This window comes from Sinohyriopsis cumingii, unplaced genomic scaffold, assembly GCF_028554795.1.
Source record: "Sinohyriopsis cumingii isolate HCF-2022 unplaced genomic scaffold, ASM2855479v2 utg002482l, whole genome shotgun sequence".
Lineage (NCBI taxonomy): Eukaryota > Metazoa > Mollusca > Bivalvia > Unionida > Unionidae > Sinohyriopsis > Sinohyriopsis cumingii.
The window spans coordinates 101,778-117,475 of NW_028316226.1; the positions used below are offsets into that span (position 1 = coordinate 101,778).

General features: G+C 34.7%; 4 non-coding genes across 4 annotated transcripts; 2 read left to right on the plus strand and 2 right to left on the minus strand.

Annotated features, from left to right (window-relative positions):
* Positions 1–3,142: 3,142 nt before the first annotated feature.
* Positions 3,143–3,213, minus strand: Trnag-gcc (transfer RNA glycine (anticodon GCC)). The gene has a single exon. It is a non-coding gene; the product is annotated as a tRNA-Gly (tRNA).
* Positions 3,214–4,645: 1,432 nt separating this feature from the next.
* Trnap-ugg (transfer RNA proline (anticodon UGG)) lies at positions 4,646–4,717 on the plus strand. The gene has a single exon. It is a non-coding gene; the product is annotated as a tRNA-Pro (tRNA).
* Positions 4,718–11,328: 6,611 nt separating this feature from the next.
* On the minus strand, positions 11,329–11,399 carry Trnag-gcc (transfer RNA glycine (anticodon GCC)). Its single transcript has one exon. It is a non-coding gene; the product is annotated as a tRNA-Gly (tRNA).
* A 1,432-nt stretch (positions 11,400–12,831) lies between these two features.
* Positions 12,832–12,903, plus strand: Trnap-ugg (transfer RNA proline (anticodon UGG)). Its single transcript has one exon. It is a non-coding gene; the product is annotated as a tRNA-Pro (tRNA).
* The last annotated feature ends 2,795 nt before the right edge of the window (positions 12,904–15,698 follow it).

Here is a 15,698-nt window from a genome sequence, read left to right on the forward strand (position 1 = left end):
ATCGAACAAGCGTCATTAAATCTTGTTGATGTTGCAAAATCGTGTGGGAAATATGTGTTTGGAATTAACAATGCTCCTGAACCCATGCCTTACAGGAAAGGTATTTAACGTAACAATTGATGAATCTCCTTTAAATATATCCTAATGGCCCGATTATTCCCGTTTGCAAGTTTATTCTGTTGTATAATGTCAAATTTAGGAAATCTACTCCTTATTCCCTTTCTTTTTCGTTTTAATTTTAATTGATGAATGATGGTTGTTATATCCAGTCAGGAAACTATTTTTCCTCCACATGGGTCCAAACGAGGAAACTATCCTCAATACACCTAACGTACAAAAATGGTAATTTATGGCCGTTGCACACTTTTCTTTCTCCAAGTATACAGTTTTAAGAGGCTGTAAGTTTGGTCAGTTTTTTCCAGGAAATCATTTGTATCTTTAAAAGATGGATAGTGTTTCTGCGTCATAGTGTTTCGATTAAAATAAATCCGCTCGGCAACACGCTCAGTTTGTCTTGAACAATCTGAAACAATGTGCCACTTGTCCGAACTTCGCTTGGCATAGTCCAGTTCTAGACCGGTTTGAGACTTTTCGGATAAATATAACAATACCTTGGTATTGAATTCGGAATACAGCAGTCGAATTCCCTTGTGTTCAGAAATCTACCTAAACATACTTTTCCAAGACTTCGTCTGATTTCCATTTACTATTGAAAAATATCGTCTGACTTCCATGTTTTCTGCAAGTTTCCGTTTGACTTTTATTTACCTTTTCAAGATTCAATCCGAGTCCCATTTCTGTCTCACTTCAAACTGGGTTTGTAATAGGCTGATAATATTGCAAAATCATTTCATTGTAGCTCTAATTCCAAAATGTACTGATGAAAGACATTGGTGGCATTACTTTTACTAGACTTCTTGATTGCCAGAGAATTGTTTTAGCATTAATTTTGCAACTCCCTATTTTATGATTTACTGAGGTTTGAGTTCTGGATAGAAACATCAGGTGTGCTTTTGTTTCGATAGGCAGAAATGCATTTCTGCACATTCTCAGGCATACAGTTCTATGAATACTGATGGAAGACTTTAAGTTGTGGCGTTGGCATACAAAACATAAGTGAGCGACAATTAGGTTACAGCAAAAAACGCTAGTACAATTTAGGACCATGCACACATTCTGAATGTAAAAGTATCCTTTCATAGACTTGGAATCAAATGAAGGCCCCCAGCGTCTATATATATATATATATATATATATATATATATATATATATATATATATATATATATATATATATATATATATATATATATATATATATATATATATATATATATATATATATATATATATATATATATATATATATATATATATATATATATATATATATATATATATATATATATATTTATATATATATTTATATATATATATCTATATATCTATATATATATATATATATATATATATATATATATATATATATATATATATATATATATATATATATATATATATATATATATATATATATAGATATATATATATGGCTCTTAGATCTTTCTACAAGACACATGCAAGTAGAGAAATGGTGTTCATTTCTAAGGAGGTTGTGAATCAAATAAAATCCGTCCTGAATTAGTTTGTAAGCAAGACATTAATGGACGCAATTCGCACTATTGGTACAGTTTTCCTATCCTAAAGTTTGGTGTATTGCTTAGATAAAACCTGCAATCAACTTTGCCTAATGCATCTACTGCAAATATATTTGTTTCGTTTACTATAATATTCAACGCTGGCAGCAAGATCATGGATAATACTAAAGGTTTAGTAAAGAACATGCCAAATATCTGGTACACCAGGATTTCCTGAGGAAAAACTAATGATCTGATCTCAAATCCAAATAAAGATGTTTTCATACAAAATTAATAATCTTACTTTATAATCTACAACCATATACACAATAAGCCTTCAATATGTTATTGATAAAAAAGACATTATTCAGATAGGCCCAATCTCCTACCCGCAATTAAGGAGAAACTTCAATCACACAGTAGAAATACAGTATAGATAACAGTTTGCCTTTTAAAAAAAAAATGATTGTATGTTGTTTACACATATATGTATGTTTGCGTGCGTGCATGTTTGCGCATGAGGATATAGTTTATCTTTCAAACGGTGTAATTGTAGATATAACAGTATGTCGTACATTTATTCTTAATGACGTTGTAGAGTTTTGAAATTGCAGGCTGATTATAGTTCTATTTGTTGTCCTCTGAAATGTAATGAAACCCATGACAGGTTGATCATCTAAACATTTACATCTCCAATGATGACTTTCCTACATATGACATTGTGCAGGCATAAACTTTGAACTCTTGTGTGATTTCGAACGAGAGAGAGAGAGAGAGAGAGAGAGAGAGAGAGACAGACAGACAGACAGACAGACAGAGAGAGAGAGAGTGCGAGGGAGAGAGAGGGAGATTGAGCGAGAGAGGGAGCGAGAGAGACAGAGGGAGAGACAGAGGTCAATGATCGTTTGATACAGTATTCTGTAAATAACACAAAAACATTGTGAATGGGAAGTTAGTATCATTCCTTTGAGTCTGGATTTGAAATCAGTTCAATGAAATTCGAGTCAAAGTTGGCTGGAGAAGGTCAAACGTGAAACGAGGTTTACAGACAGACATAAATGTTGAAATAAATTGAAGACATCTCTAAAAGAGTATTCTAGTGTCATAAAGTAAATGATAATAACACGTTCAGTACACTGAAATGTTCTTGTGTTAAAATAATTAAGGGCGATAGGCATCGTCATCCGGATTTAAAGATTAACCTCTAACTGAAAAATGAAGGTTATTACGCTCTTCCTACAGTTCCAATTAGAAACTCCTTATAGACAAGATAAGGATCTGTCCCATTGTAATGGAAAGCTGTTTTGCACCAACATCCATGTTTTTTTCCGGGAAGCGAGGGACACTCAGTGTGAGACATCCAAGCTTCTGATTCAAGGACTGTTCCGATTTCAGTTGTGGAGTTGGCATAAAACACAAAAGTGAGCGAAAATTAGACTAGGGCAAAAAGAGTTATCACAAATATTGGATTATGCAAACATTCCAAAATTATATAAAAAAAAATTTGCATCGGCCGGGAATCGAACCCGGGCCGCCCGCGTGGCAGGCGAGCATTCTACCACTGAACCACCGATGCACATTATTCCCTTGCTTCGTAAGGGCCTATCTCCCCACCGTGTCTTTACCTTAACTGCCTAATGTCATTTATATGTCTGTGTCATCTAATTCAGTAGGCGTTGATTTATTGATTGACTGCCTATGGGGTTACAATGCATGCTGTTAGAGTAAACCGACACAACACATCTCTTTATTTGATTCTGAAACGGCGTAGATTACTTGGATTGAAGCACTTTCTAAATTGGAGACAGCCACATGATTTCTCACTTGCTAGTCTCTTCAAAGGTCTTGTCTGCTTGAATTTCATCTCACATCTATCCACAAGATGCATTTTAGTAGAAAACGGTATTCGTTTTCAAGGAGGTTGTAAATAGAACAAAGTCTATCCGGAATTGGTTTTTAAGCAAAATATTGATGGACGAATTCATAATATTTGTACAGATTTCCTATCATATCTTTAACGAAAGATGAATGTGCTGCTTAGAGAGAACCTAAAACGAACCTTGCCTAATCCACCTACTGGAATTATCTTTTTTGTTGTTGTGAAAATCAACTGTCAAATTAATGGTATGACCGTCGACTAGAATGGCAAATTTGGCTTCCATCGACATACATCAGCATGCATTCATCTTTACGCATAATCCAAGTTTCAAACGGGGACGCCGGCGAATGGAGAATGCTGTTTGATCAACGAATTGTCCAAGGGTCTATCGGCAGCAATTAATATTATGTAGATCTGAAACTCTTGATTATTATCAACAGTAAAATTCAGATGAGTTGGATTTCATTTAGAAGCATGCAAATAAAATATCATTTTAATTCTAAATATGTCTTCGTCATCGGAAATCGACTTTATCTTAAAGCATGTTAGTCTAAACAAAGTCAACTAATTACTTTTCATTTATTACCCACAACAACAATCAGCTTGATTGCATAGTTTCGGTCTTGAATTTAGAGAACCAGTCTGTGTATACAACAATGAATAATGTCATCCATAAATTACATATATTACAAAACACAATCTTCAGAGAAAACTAAGAGAGAAAAAGAAAACACTTTATAGGAACATTAAGTTCCTTCCTATCATCTGGTCTTAAATGATGCAAAGATTATTAAAATTCATTAAATTTAGTTTGATCATGGGTCATTTGCGACAGTTTTTTCTCCTTGGAAGAAGGACTTATATGTGTATGTCTCATAGATTTGGGAGATTAGCTTTGAAGCAAACTGAATAGTAAATGATATCAAAAGACTGATATTTCGAAACAATACTATTTGTGCATGAAATGTACACAAGGAAATGAAATATGTACGTTTCATCTATGATATAATCTTTTCATGTGCAAGGATCTGAGTAACAGCAGCGCACTGATATCAAGCTGTAGATAAGGTACGGCTCGTATGCAGGACAAATATAAAGGCGGATAATGGCACGATTATTTCCCGTGTGAGGCTCGTTGGTCTAGGGGTATGATTCTCGCTTTGGGTGCGAGAGGTCCCGGGTTCAAATCCCGGACGAGCCCACCATTTTGGAAATGAAAGTTAATACTCATTTTGTAGTATCCTGGTAAATGGTTGAAGCAATCTCTCGGGACAGCCATGAGTGAAATATTTCATTTTCAATTATTCGTGTAAATGCAATACTTTTGACGGATTGATTTCGGAAACGCTGGTGAATTGTCATTTCTCCAAAACTTGAAATAGGTTTTCATATAGTTAGTCAAGTACAATTAATTGGAAGTTAACTTCCCAGAACCCCATTTACGACTTCAGCTTCAGAGGATGTACGGAAATTCTTGAACAAATATAACTACTGTATGGACCAGTGGATTAGCATAGTTTTTCATTGCACTCTTATCTTCCTCTGAACAAAGTTAACCTCCACACCCATACAGAAAAAGTTTGTTTTAGACATCCTTATCAAAATGTATGCTAATAATTATTTAACTTCTGCCAGTTTTGATTGCATAGTTTCGTTCTTGAATTTAGAGAACCAGTTTATGTATACAAGAAAGACTAATCTTAACCACAATTACATATGTCAGAAAACACCATCGTCAGAGAAAACTAAGAGAAAAAAAAACACTTTATAGTGACACTAAGTTCCTTCTTATCCTATGCAATAATGATTAAAATTCATTAAAATCAGTTTTTCCTTTGGTCATTTGCGACAGTTTTTTTTGGCCTTGGAATAAGGACTTATATTTGGGTCATTATCTTCATTATTTGGACATAATATCGACAAGTAACTGGAGAAGAAAGCCTGGCGATGAATGTAAAAACAAAAGTAATTTGAAGTTATTCTGTCTTCTTGTTCTGAAGCAAATTGAATAGTTTAATGACGACGAAAGACTAAGATTTTGAAACTTTACTAGTTGTGTATGAAATGTACTCATTCTCAAAAAGGAGCATGCCCATCAAGATATATAGACAGATAAAGCTATCGGTCAATCGATAGATTGATATATAGATATTTATTTCATCATTCCAACGAAGGAAGATACCCATCAAGAGAAACAAAATACTTGAACAGGCAATAAAATAGACATATAGGCAGACAAACAGGCAGACAGGTTTACAGTGGATTGAGATTGAAACAGACATACAGTTATACATAGAGACAGACAGATAGATGCGAATGAATCTATGTACCATAAAGGTCCCGAAGAATGTTCATTAAAAGTAAATAAATTAAATGCCTTTTGGTTTCCTCTGCATTCTCTTTATACAGTTTAAACAATACATAACATAAAACAGTTTTCGCATCATATGAACTATATTTTTAACTTTACAATTTTCACTTGTTTTAACGTTAATTGCTAGGTCTGAATTAATTAGAAACATTCACCACTTACTACCATTCGATTTACACTTTTAAAAACCAGACTTGTCGATACTCGGAAGACTGGATCTCGCCCAAAATGCTCCTTATATTTTCATTTCCTTTGTAAGCTCTATTCAAAGTGTAACTTTGAAACGCATCAGGAAATTGTTGTTGCAAATCACACAAATATTCACACAAATATTCTCTTGCAAACTTTGATTCATATGCTGAACATCGATTGAAACTAACAAATAACGTAATTGTTATCTTTTGTTGTGTAAGGTTGTAAGGAATGCAAAGAAGAAAAAATAAGAACGTCGATTAAAACCAGCAAAGAACATGTGTGCGTGTGCGTGTGTGTGTGTGTGTGTGTGATTTGGATTTTTAACGTAGCTTTAATAATTTATCAGTCATATCGCTACGATGTCCGCAGTGCGACAAATTATAGTTATGTCTAGCACTGGGGCATCATGCCGCAGACATGTAGCATGATGTCCCACCCAGTCATATTATCCTGACACCAGGCGGACCAGTCCTAACACTAACCTCTTAATGCTGAGCGTGAAGCGAGGCAGCTGTTAGTAGCATTTTGTAAGTCTTTGGTATGACTCGACCGGGGATCAGCAAAGAACGTAATTGGTAGGTTGTGATTTTTCTTGTTGAGAATCTTTATTCTTCTTAAAACATCAAGTCTCAGTTTACCCACTTTCTTGATTTTCTAACCTATTTCACGAAAAGCAACAAGCAAACATCATTAAATGTTGTTGATTGTTACAAATTGTGTGGGAGATATGTATTGGGAATTTGACAATGCTCCTGAACGTACGACTTATTGGAAAAGTATTTTACGTAACAATTGATGAACCTCCTTTAAAACTATTCTAGTGTCCAGATTATGTTTTAAAGTAAGTATATGATACTAGTTTAAGATGATGCGCCAAAGCATATTCACGCCTGAATTTTCAATCAAGTGTTCGGTTCATTAGAAAGCGAAACCATACAAAAGGCATATGGTCAATTAAGTGTTTTATCGTTGCAGTTCAAAGATGAACAAGTAAGTCAAATTAGGAAAACTTTGATGTTCAAAAAAATTCACATTTACTCTGCGAATGTATGTCTGTCCATATAATCAGTAAGAATTAAGAATAAAATGTCTTCAGTTAGTTCGCTCTAAAATTGTAAGACATGTTCATGAAACTTGGTCTGTCCTTATTTCAAAATCAACAAATTTCATTTTACTCCCGTTCTCTTATTGTGTGTGTCTGAAGGTGATAAATACCGACTACCACTTGATCAATATCATAAGTAGGTAACATCTTCGGCTAGAGAGTTTATTCTGTTTCTCGGATTTTCAAATGCAACTGTTTCTGCTATAACTATGCATCACCACTGCTCCTGTTCATTCACTGGCTTCGTATGTAACTGCACGTGTTACATTTCCAATAAGTACCATGTGCTTGAAGAGGGTTTCCGTTCTTTTAAATGTTTTGAACGCAACTGATCGTGCAAAAATTGTGATAATCACCATGTCCTGGAAGAGGTCTTCTGCTCTTGCTGAGGAGTATAATGCAGTGTATGGCTTCAGACACCATGTGCGGCCAGTGATTTCTCTCCCTTTAAAGGTTTCAATTGAAATAAATAGTCGCATAATTGCGATTCGAATTCAATTGAATATATTATAATTTTCTTCCTAAGTTATGCTTTCGGTGAAAATAATATCGGTGTTTTCTCGTTGTGTATGTGACATATGTTGGGAAGTTATATTTGTAGTTGTAGATGGCTAGATGATCAACCTGTCTTGCATTTCTTTACCTTTCAGAGATCAATCTTCAGGACTTCAATCAGCCTCAGCTTTCAAAAGTTGACAACCCTATTAAGAATAAATATGCTTGATAAAGTTATATTTACAGTTACACGGTGCAACATTTTGGAATTGTTATCTTCACAGAGCTGTAACAACAATAAGTCATCTTGCAGATGCGGAACGTCGATTGAAACCAAAAAAGAACATAATTGTTAGTTTTAATTTGTAAGCTTGTAAAGAATGTAAGAAAGAAAAAAAGATCGACTTTAACCAACAAAGAACGTACTTGTTACATTTGTTTTGCAAGCTTTTAAGGAATGTAAAAGAAAAAAAGAACGTGGACTGAAACCAACATAGATCGTAATTGTTATTTTTTGTTTTGTAAAGTTGTATGGAATATAAAGGAGAAAAACTAAGAACGTCAAATGTAACTAACAAAAAACGAAATTGTTAGTTTTGTTTTGTTGAGAATATTTATTCTTCTTAAAACTTCAGGTCTCTGTTTAACCACTTGCTTGATTTTTCAACTTATTTCTCGAAATACATCGAACAAGCGTCATTAAATCTTGTTGATGTTGCAAAATCGTGTGGGAAATATGTGTTTGGAATTAACAATGCTCCTGAACCCATGCCTTACAGGAAAGGTATTTAACGTAACAATTGATGAATCTCCTTTAAATATATCCTAATGTCCCGATTATTCCCGTTTGCAAGTTTATTCTGTTGTATAATGTCAAATTTAGGAAATCTACTCCTTATTCCCTTTCTTTTTCGTTTTAATTTTAATTGATGAATGTTGGTTGTTATATCCAGTCAGGAAACTATTTTTCCTCCACATGGGTCCAAACGAGGAAACTATCCTCAATACACCTAACGTAAAAAATGGTAATTTATGGCCGTTGCACACCTTTATTTCTCCAAGTATACAGTTTTAAGAGGCTGTAAGTTTGGTCAGTTTTTTCCAGGAAATCATTTGTATCTTTAAAAGATGGATAGTGTTTCTGCGCCAAAGTGTTTCGATCAAAATAAATCCGCTCGGCAACACGCTCAGTCTGTCTTGAACAATCTGAAACAATGTGCCACTTGTCCGAACTTCGCTTGGCATAGTCCAGTTCTAGACCGGTTTGTGACTTTTCAGATAAATATAACAATACCTTGGTATTGAATTCGGAATACAGCAGTCGAATTCCCTTGTGTTCAGAAATCTACCTAAACATACTTTTCCAAGACTTCGTCTGATTTCCATTTACTATTGAAAAATATCGTCTGACTTCCATGTTTTCTGCAAGTTTCCGTCTGACTTTTATTTACCTTTTCAAGATTCAATCCGAGTCCCATTTCTGTCTCACTTCAAACTGGGTTTGTAATAGGCTGATAATATTGCAAAATCATTTCATTGTAGCTCTAATTCCAAAATGTACTGATGAAAGACATTGGTGGCATTACTTTTACTAGACTTCTTGATTGCCAGAGAATTGTTTTAGCATTAATTTTGCAACTCCCTATTTTATGATTTACTGAGGTTTGAGTTCTGGATAGAAACATCAGGTGTGCTTTTGTTTCGATAGGCAGAAATGCATTTCTGCACATTCTCAGGCATACAGTTCTATGAATGCTATGGCATGCAGTTTAATACATCCTCAATGACAAAATAATTGCTTTTGATTTTTGGATTCACGGGGCATCCATCAAACGAGGGACATTCTGTATGAGAAACCCCATCTCCTGATGGAAGACTTTAAGTTGTGGCGTTGGCATACAAAACATAAGTGAGCGACAATTAGCTTACAGCGAAAAACGATAGTACAATTTAGGACCATGCACACATTCTGAATGTAAAAGTATCCTTTCATCGACTTGGAATCAAATGAAGGCCGCCAGCGTCTGTGTATATATATATATATATATATATATATATATATATATATATATATATATGGCTCTTAGATCTTTCTACAAGACACATGCAAGTAGAGAAATGGTGTTCATTTCTAAGGAGGTTGTGAATCAAATAAAATCCGTCCTGAATTAGTTTGTAAGCAAGACATTAATGGACGCAATTCGCACTATTGGTACAGTTTTCCTATCCTAAAGTTTGGTGTATTGCTTAGATAAAACCTGCAATCAACTTTGCCTAATGCATCTACTGCAAATATATTTGTTTCGTTTACTATAATATTCAACGCTGGCAGCAAGATCATGTATAATACTAAAGGTTTAGTAAAGAACATGCCAAATATCTGGTACACCAGGATTTCCTGAGGAAAAACTAATGATCTGATCTCAAATCCAAATAAAGATGTTTTCATACAAAATTAATAATCTTACTTTATAATCTACAACCATATACACAATAGGCCTTCAATATGTTATTGATTAAAAAGACATTATTCAGATAGGCCCAATCTCCTACCCGCAATTAAGGAGAAACTTCAATCACACAGTAGAAATACAGTATAGATAACAGTTTGCCTTTTAAAAAAAAAATGATTGTATGTTGTTTACACATATATGTATGTTTGCGTGCGTGCATGTTTGCGCATGAGGATATAGTTTATCTTTCAAACGGTGTAATTGTAGATATAACAGTATGTCGTACATTTATTCTTAATGACGTTGTAGAGTTTTGAAATTGCAGGCTGATTATAGTTCTATTTGTTGTCCTCTGAAATGTAATGAAACCCATGACAGGTTGATCATCTAAACATTTACATCTCCAATGATGACTTTCCTACATATGACATTGTGCAGGCATAAACTTTGAACTCTTGTGTGATTTCGAACGAGAGAGAGGGAGAGAGAGAGAGAGAGAGAGAGAGAGAGAGAGAGAGAGTGCGAGGGAGAGAGAGGGAGAGAGAGAGAGAGAGGGAGCGAGAGAGAGAGGGAGAGAGAGAGGTCAATGATCGTTTGATACAGTAATCTGTAAATAACACAAAAACATTGTGAATGGGAACTTAGTATCATTCCTTTCAGTCTGGATTTGAAATCAGTTCAATGAAATTCGAGTCAAAGTTGGCTGGAGAAGGTCAAACGTGAAACGAGGTTTACAGACAGACATAAATGTTGAAATAAATTGAAGACATCTCTAAAAGAGTATTCTAGTGTCATAAAGTAAATGATAATAACACGTTCAGTACACTGAAATGTTCTTGTGTTAAAATAATTAAGGGCGATAGGCATCGTCATCCGGATTTAAAGATTAACCTCTAACTGAAAAATGAAGGTTATTACGCTCTTCCTACAGTTCCAATTAGAAACTCCTTATAGACAAGATAAGGATCTGTCCCATTGTAATGGAAAGCTGTTTTGCACCAACATCCATCTTTTTTTCCGGGAAGCGAGGGACACTCAGTGTGAGACATCCAAGCTTCTGATTCAAGGACTGTTCCGATTTCAGTTGTGGAGTTGGCATAAAACACAAAAGTGAGCGAAAATTAGACTAGGGCAAAAAGAGTTATTACAAATATTGGATTATGCAAACATTCTAAAATTATATAAAAAAAATTTGCATCGGCCGGGAATCGAACCCGGGCCGCCCGCGTGGCAGGCGAGCATTCTACCACTGAACCACCGATGCACATTATTCCCTTGCTTCGTAAGGGCCTATCTCCCCACCGTGTCTTTACCTTAACTGCCTAATGTCATTTACATGTCTGTGTCATCTAATTCAGTAGGCGTTGATTTATTGATTGACTGCCTATGGGGTTACAATGCATGCTGTTAGAATTAACCGACACAACACATCTCTTTATTTGATTCTGAAACGGCGTAGATTACTTGGATTGAAGCACTTTCTAAATTGGAGACAGCCACATGATTTCTCACTTGCTAGTCTCTTCAAAGGTCTTGTCTGCTTGAATTTCATCTCACATCTATCCACAAGATGCATTTTAGTAGAAAACGGTATTCGTTTTCAAGGAGGTTGTAAATAGAACAAAGTCTATCCGGAATTGGTTTTTAAGCAAAATATTGATGGACGAATTCATAATATTTGTACAGATTTCCTATCATATCTTTAACGAAAGATGAATGTGCTGCTTAGAGAGAACCTAAAACGAACCTTGCCTAATCCACCTACTGGAATTATCTTTTTTGTTGTTGTGAAAATCAACTGTCAAATTAATGGTATGACCGTCGACTAGAATGGCAAATTTGGCTTCCATCGACATACATCAGCATGCATTCATCTTTATGCATAATCCAAGTGTCAAACGGGGACGCCGGCGAATGGAGAATGCTGTTTGATCAACGAATTGTCCAAGGGTCTATCGGCAGCAATTAATATTATGTAGATCTGAAACTCTTGATTATTATCAACAGTAAAATTCAGATGAGTTGGATTTCATTTAGAAGCATGCAAATAAAATATCATTTTAATTCTAAATATGTCTTCGTCATCGGAAATCGACTTTATCTTAAAGCATGTTAGTCTAAACAAAGTCAACTAATTACTTTTCATTTATTACCCACAACAACAATCAGCTTGATTGCATAGTTTCGGTCTTGAATTTAGAGAACCAGTCTGTGTATACAACAATGAATAATGTCATCCATAAATTACATATATTACAAAACACAATCTTCAGAGAAAACTAAGAGAGAAAAAGAAAACACTTTATAGGAACATTAAGTTCCTTCCTATCATCTGGTCTTAAATGATGCAAAGATTATTAAAATTCATTAAATTTAGTTTGATCATGGGTCATTTGCGACAGTTTTTTCTCCTTGGAAGAAGGACTTATATGTGTATGTCTCATAGATTTGGGAGATTAGCTTTGAAGCAAACTGAATAGTAAATGATATCAAAAGACTGATATTTCGAAACAATACTATTTGTGCATGAAATGTACACAAGGAAATGAAATATGTACGTTTCATCTATGATATAATCTTTTCATGTGCAAGGATCTGAGTAACAGCAGCGCACTGATATCAAGCTGTAGATAAGGTACGGCTCGTATGCAGGACAAATATAAAGGCGGATAATGGCACGATTATTTCCCATGTGAGGCTCGTTGGTCTAGGGGTATGATTCTCGCTTTGGGTGCGAGAGGTCCCGGGTTCAAATCCCGGACGAGCCCACCATTTTGGAAATGAAAGTTAATACTCATTTTGTAGTATCCTGGTAAATGGTTGAAGCAATCTCTCGGGACAGCCATGAGTGAAATATTTCATTTTCAATTATTCGTGTAAATGCAATACTTTTGACGGATTGATTTCGGAAACGCTGGTGAATTGTCATTTCTCCAAAACTTGAAATAGGTTTTCATATAGTTAGTCAAGTACAATTAATTGGAAGTTAACTTCCCAGAACCCCATTTACGACTTCAGCTTCAGAGGATGTACTGAAATTCTTGAACAAATATAACTACTGTATGGACCAGTGGATTAGCATAGTTTTTCATTGCACTCTTATCTTCCTCTGAACAAAGTTAACCTCCACACCCATACAGAAAAAGTTTGTTTTAGACATCCTTATCAAAATGTATGCTAATAATTATTTAACTTCTGCCAGTTTTGATTGCATAGTTTCATTCTTGAATTTAGGGAACCAGTTTATGTATACAAGAAAGACTAATCTTAACCACAATTACATATGTCAGAAAACACCATCGTCAAAGAAAACTAAGAGAAAAAAAAACACTTTATAGTGACACTAAGTTCCTTCTTTTCTTATGCAATAATGATTAAAATTCATTAAAATCAGTTTTTCCTTTGGTCATTTGCGACAGTTTTTTTTTGGCCTTGGAATAAGGACTTATATTTGGGTCATTATCTTCATTATTTGGACATAATATCGACAAGTAACTGGAGAAGAAAGCCTGGCGATGAATGTAAAAACAAAAGTAATTTGAAGTTATTCTGTCTTCTTGTTCTGAAGCAAATTGAATAGTTTAATGATGACGAAAGACTAAGATTTTGAAACTTTACTAGTTGTGTATGAAATGTACTCATTCTCAAAAAGGAGCATGCCCATCAAGATATATAGACAGATAAAGATATCGGTCAATCGATAGATTGATATATAGATATATATTTCATCATTCCAACGAAGGAAGATACCCATCAAGAGAATCAAAATACTTGAACAGGCAATACAATAGACATATAGGCAGACAAACAGGCAGACAGGTTTACAGTGGATTGAGATTGAAACAGACATACAGTTATACATAGAGACAGACAGATAGATGCGAATGAATCTATGTACCATAAAGGTCCCGAAGAATGTTCATTAAAAGTAAATAAATTAAATGCCTTTTGGTTTCCTCTGCATTCTCTTTATACAGTTTAAACAATACATAACATAAAACAGTTTTCGCATCATATGAATTATATTTTCAACTTTACAATTTTCACTTGTTTTAACGTTAATTGCTAGGTCTGAATTAATTAGAAACATTCACCACTTACTACCATTCGATTTACACTTTTAAAAACCAGGCTTGTCGATACTCGGAAGACTGGATCTCGCCCAAAATGCTCCTTATATTTTCATTTCCTTTGTAAGCTCTATTCAAAGTGTAACTTTGAAACGCATCAGGAAATTGTTGTTGCAAATCACACAAATATTCACACAAATATTCTCTTGCAAACTTTGATTCATATGCTGAACATCGATTGAAACTAACAAATAACGTAATTGTTATCTTTTGTTGTGTAAGGTTGTAAGGAATGCAAAGAAGAAAAAATAAGAACGTCGATTAAAACCAGCAAAGAACATGTGTGCGTGTGCGTGTGTGTGTGTGTGTGTGTGTGATATGGATTTTTAACGTAGCTTTAATAATTTATCAGTCATATCGCTACGATGTCCGCAGTGCGACAGATTATAGTTACGTCTAGCACTGGGGCATCATGCCGCAGACATGTAGCATGATGTCCCACCCAGTCATATTATCCTGACACCAGGCGGACCAGTCCTAACACTAACCTCTTAATGCTGAGCGTGAAGCGAGGCAGCTGTTAGTAGCATTTTGTAAGTCTTTGGTATGACTCGACCGGGGATCAGCAAAGAACGTAATTGGTAGGTTGTCATTTTTCTTGTTGAGAATCTTTATTCTTCTTAAAACATCAAGTCTCAGTTTACCCACTTTCTTGATTTTCTAACCTATTTCACGAAAAGCAACAAGCAAACATCATTAAATGTTGTTGATTGTTACAAATTGTGTGGGAGATATGTATTGGGAATTTGACAATGCTCCTGAACGTACGACTTATTGGAAAAGTATTTTACGTAACAATTGATGAACCTCCTTTAAAACTATTCTAGTGTCCAGATTATGTTTTAAAGTAAGTATATGATACTAGTTTAAGATGATGCGCCAAAGCATATTCACCCCTGAATTTTCAATCAAGTGTTCGGTTCGTTAGAAAGCGAAACCATACAAAAGGCATATGGTCAATTAAGTGTTTTATCGTTGCAGTTCAAAGATGAACAAGTAAGTCAAATTAGGAAAACTTTGATGTTCAAAAAAATTCACATTTACTCTGCGAATGTATGTCTGTCCATATAATCAGTAAGAATTAAGAATAAAATGTCTTCAGTTAGTTCGCTCTAAAATTGTAAGACATGTTCATGAAACTTGGTCTGTCCTTATTTCAAAATCAACAAATTTCATTTTACTCCCGTTCTCTTATTGTGTGTGTCTGAAGGTGATAAATACCGACTACCACTTGATCAATATCATAAGTAGGTAACATCTTCGGCTAGAGAGTTTATTCTGTTTCTCGGATTTTCAAATGCAACTGTTTCTGCTATAACTATGCATCACCACGGCTCCTGTTCATTCACTGGCTTCGTATGTAACTGCACGTGTTACATTTCCAATAAGTACCATGTGCTTGAAGAGGGTTTCCGTTCTTTTAAATGTTTTGA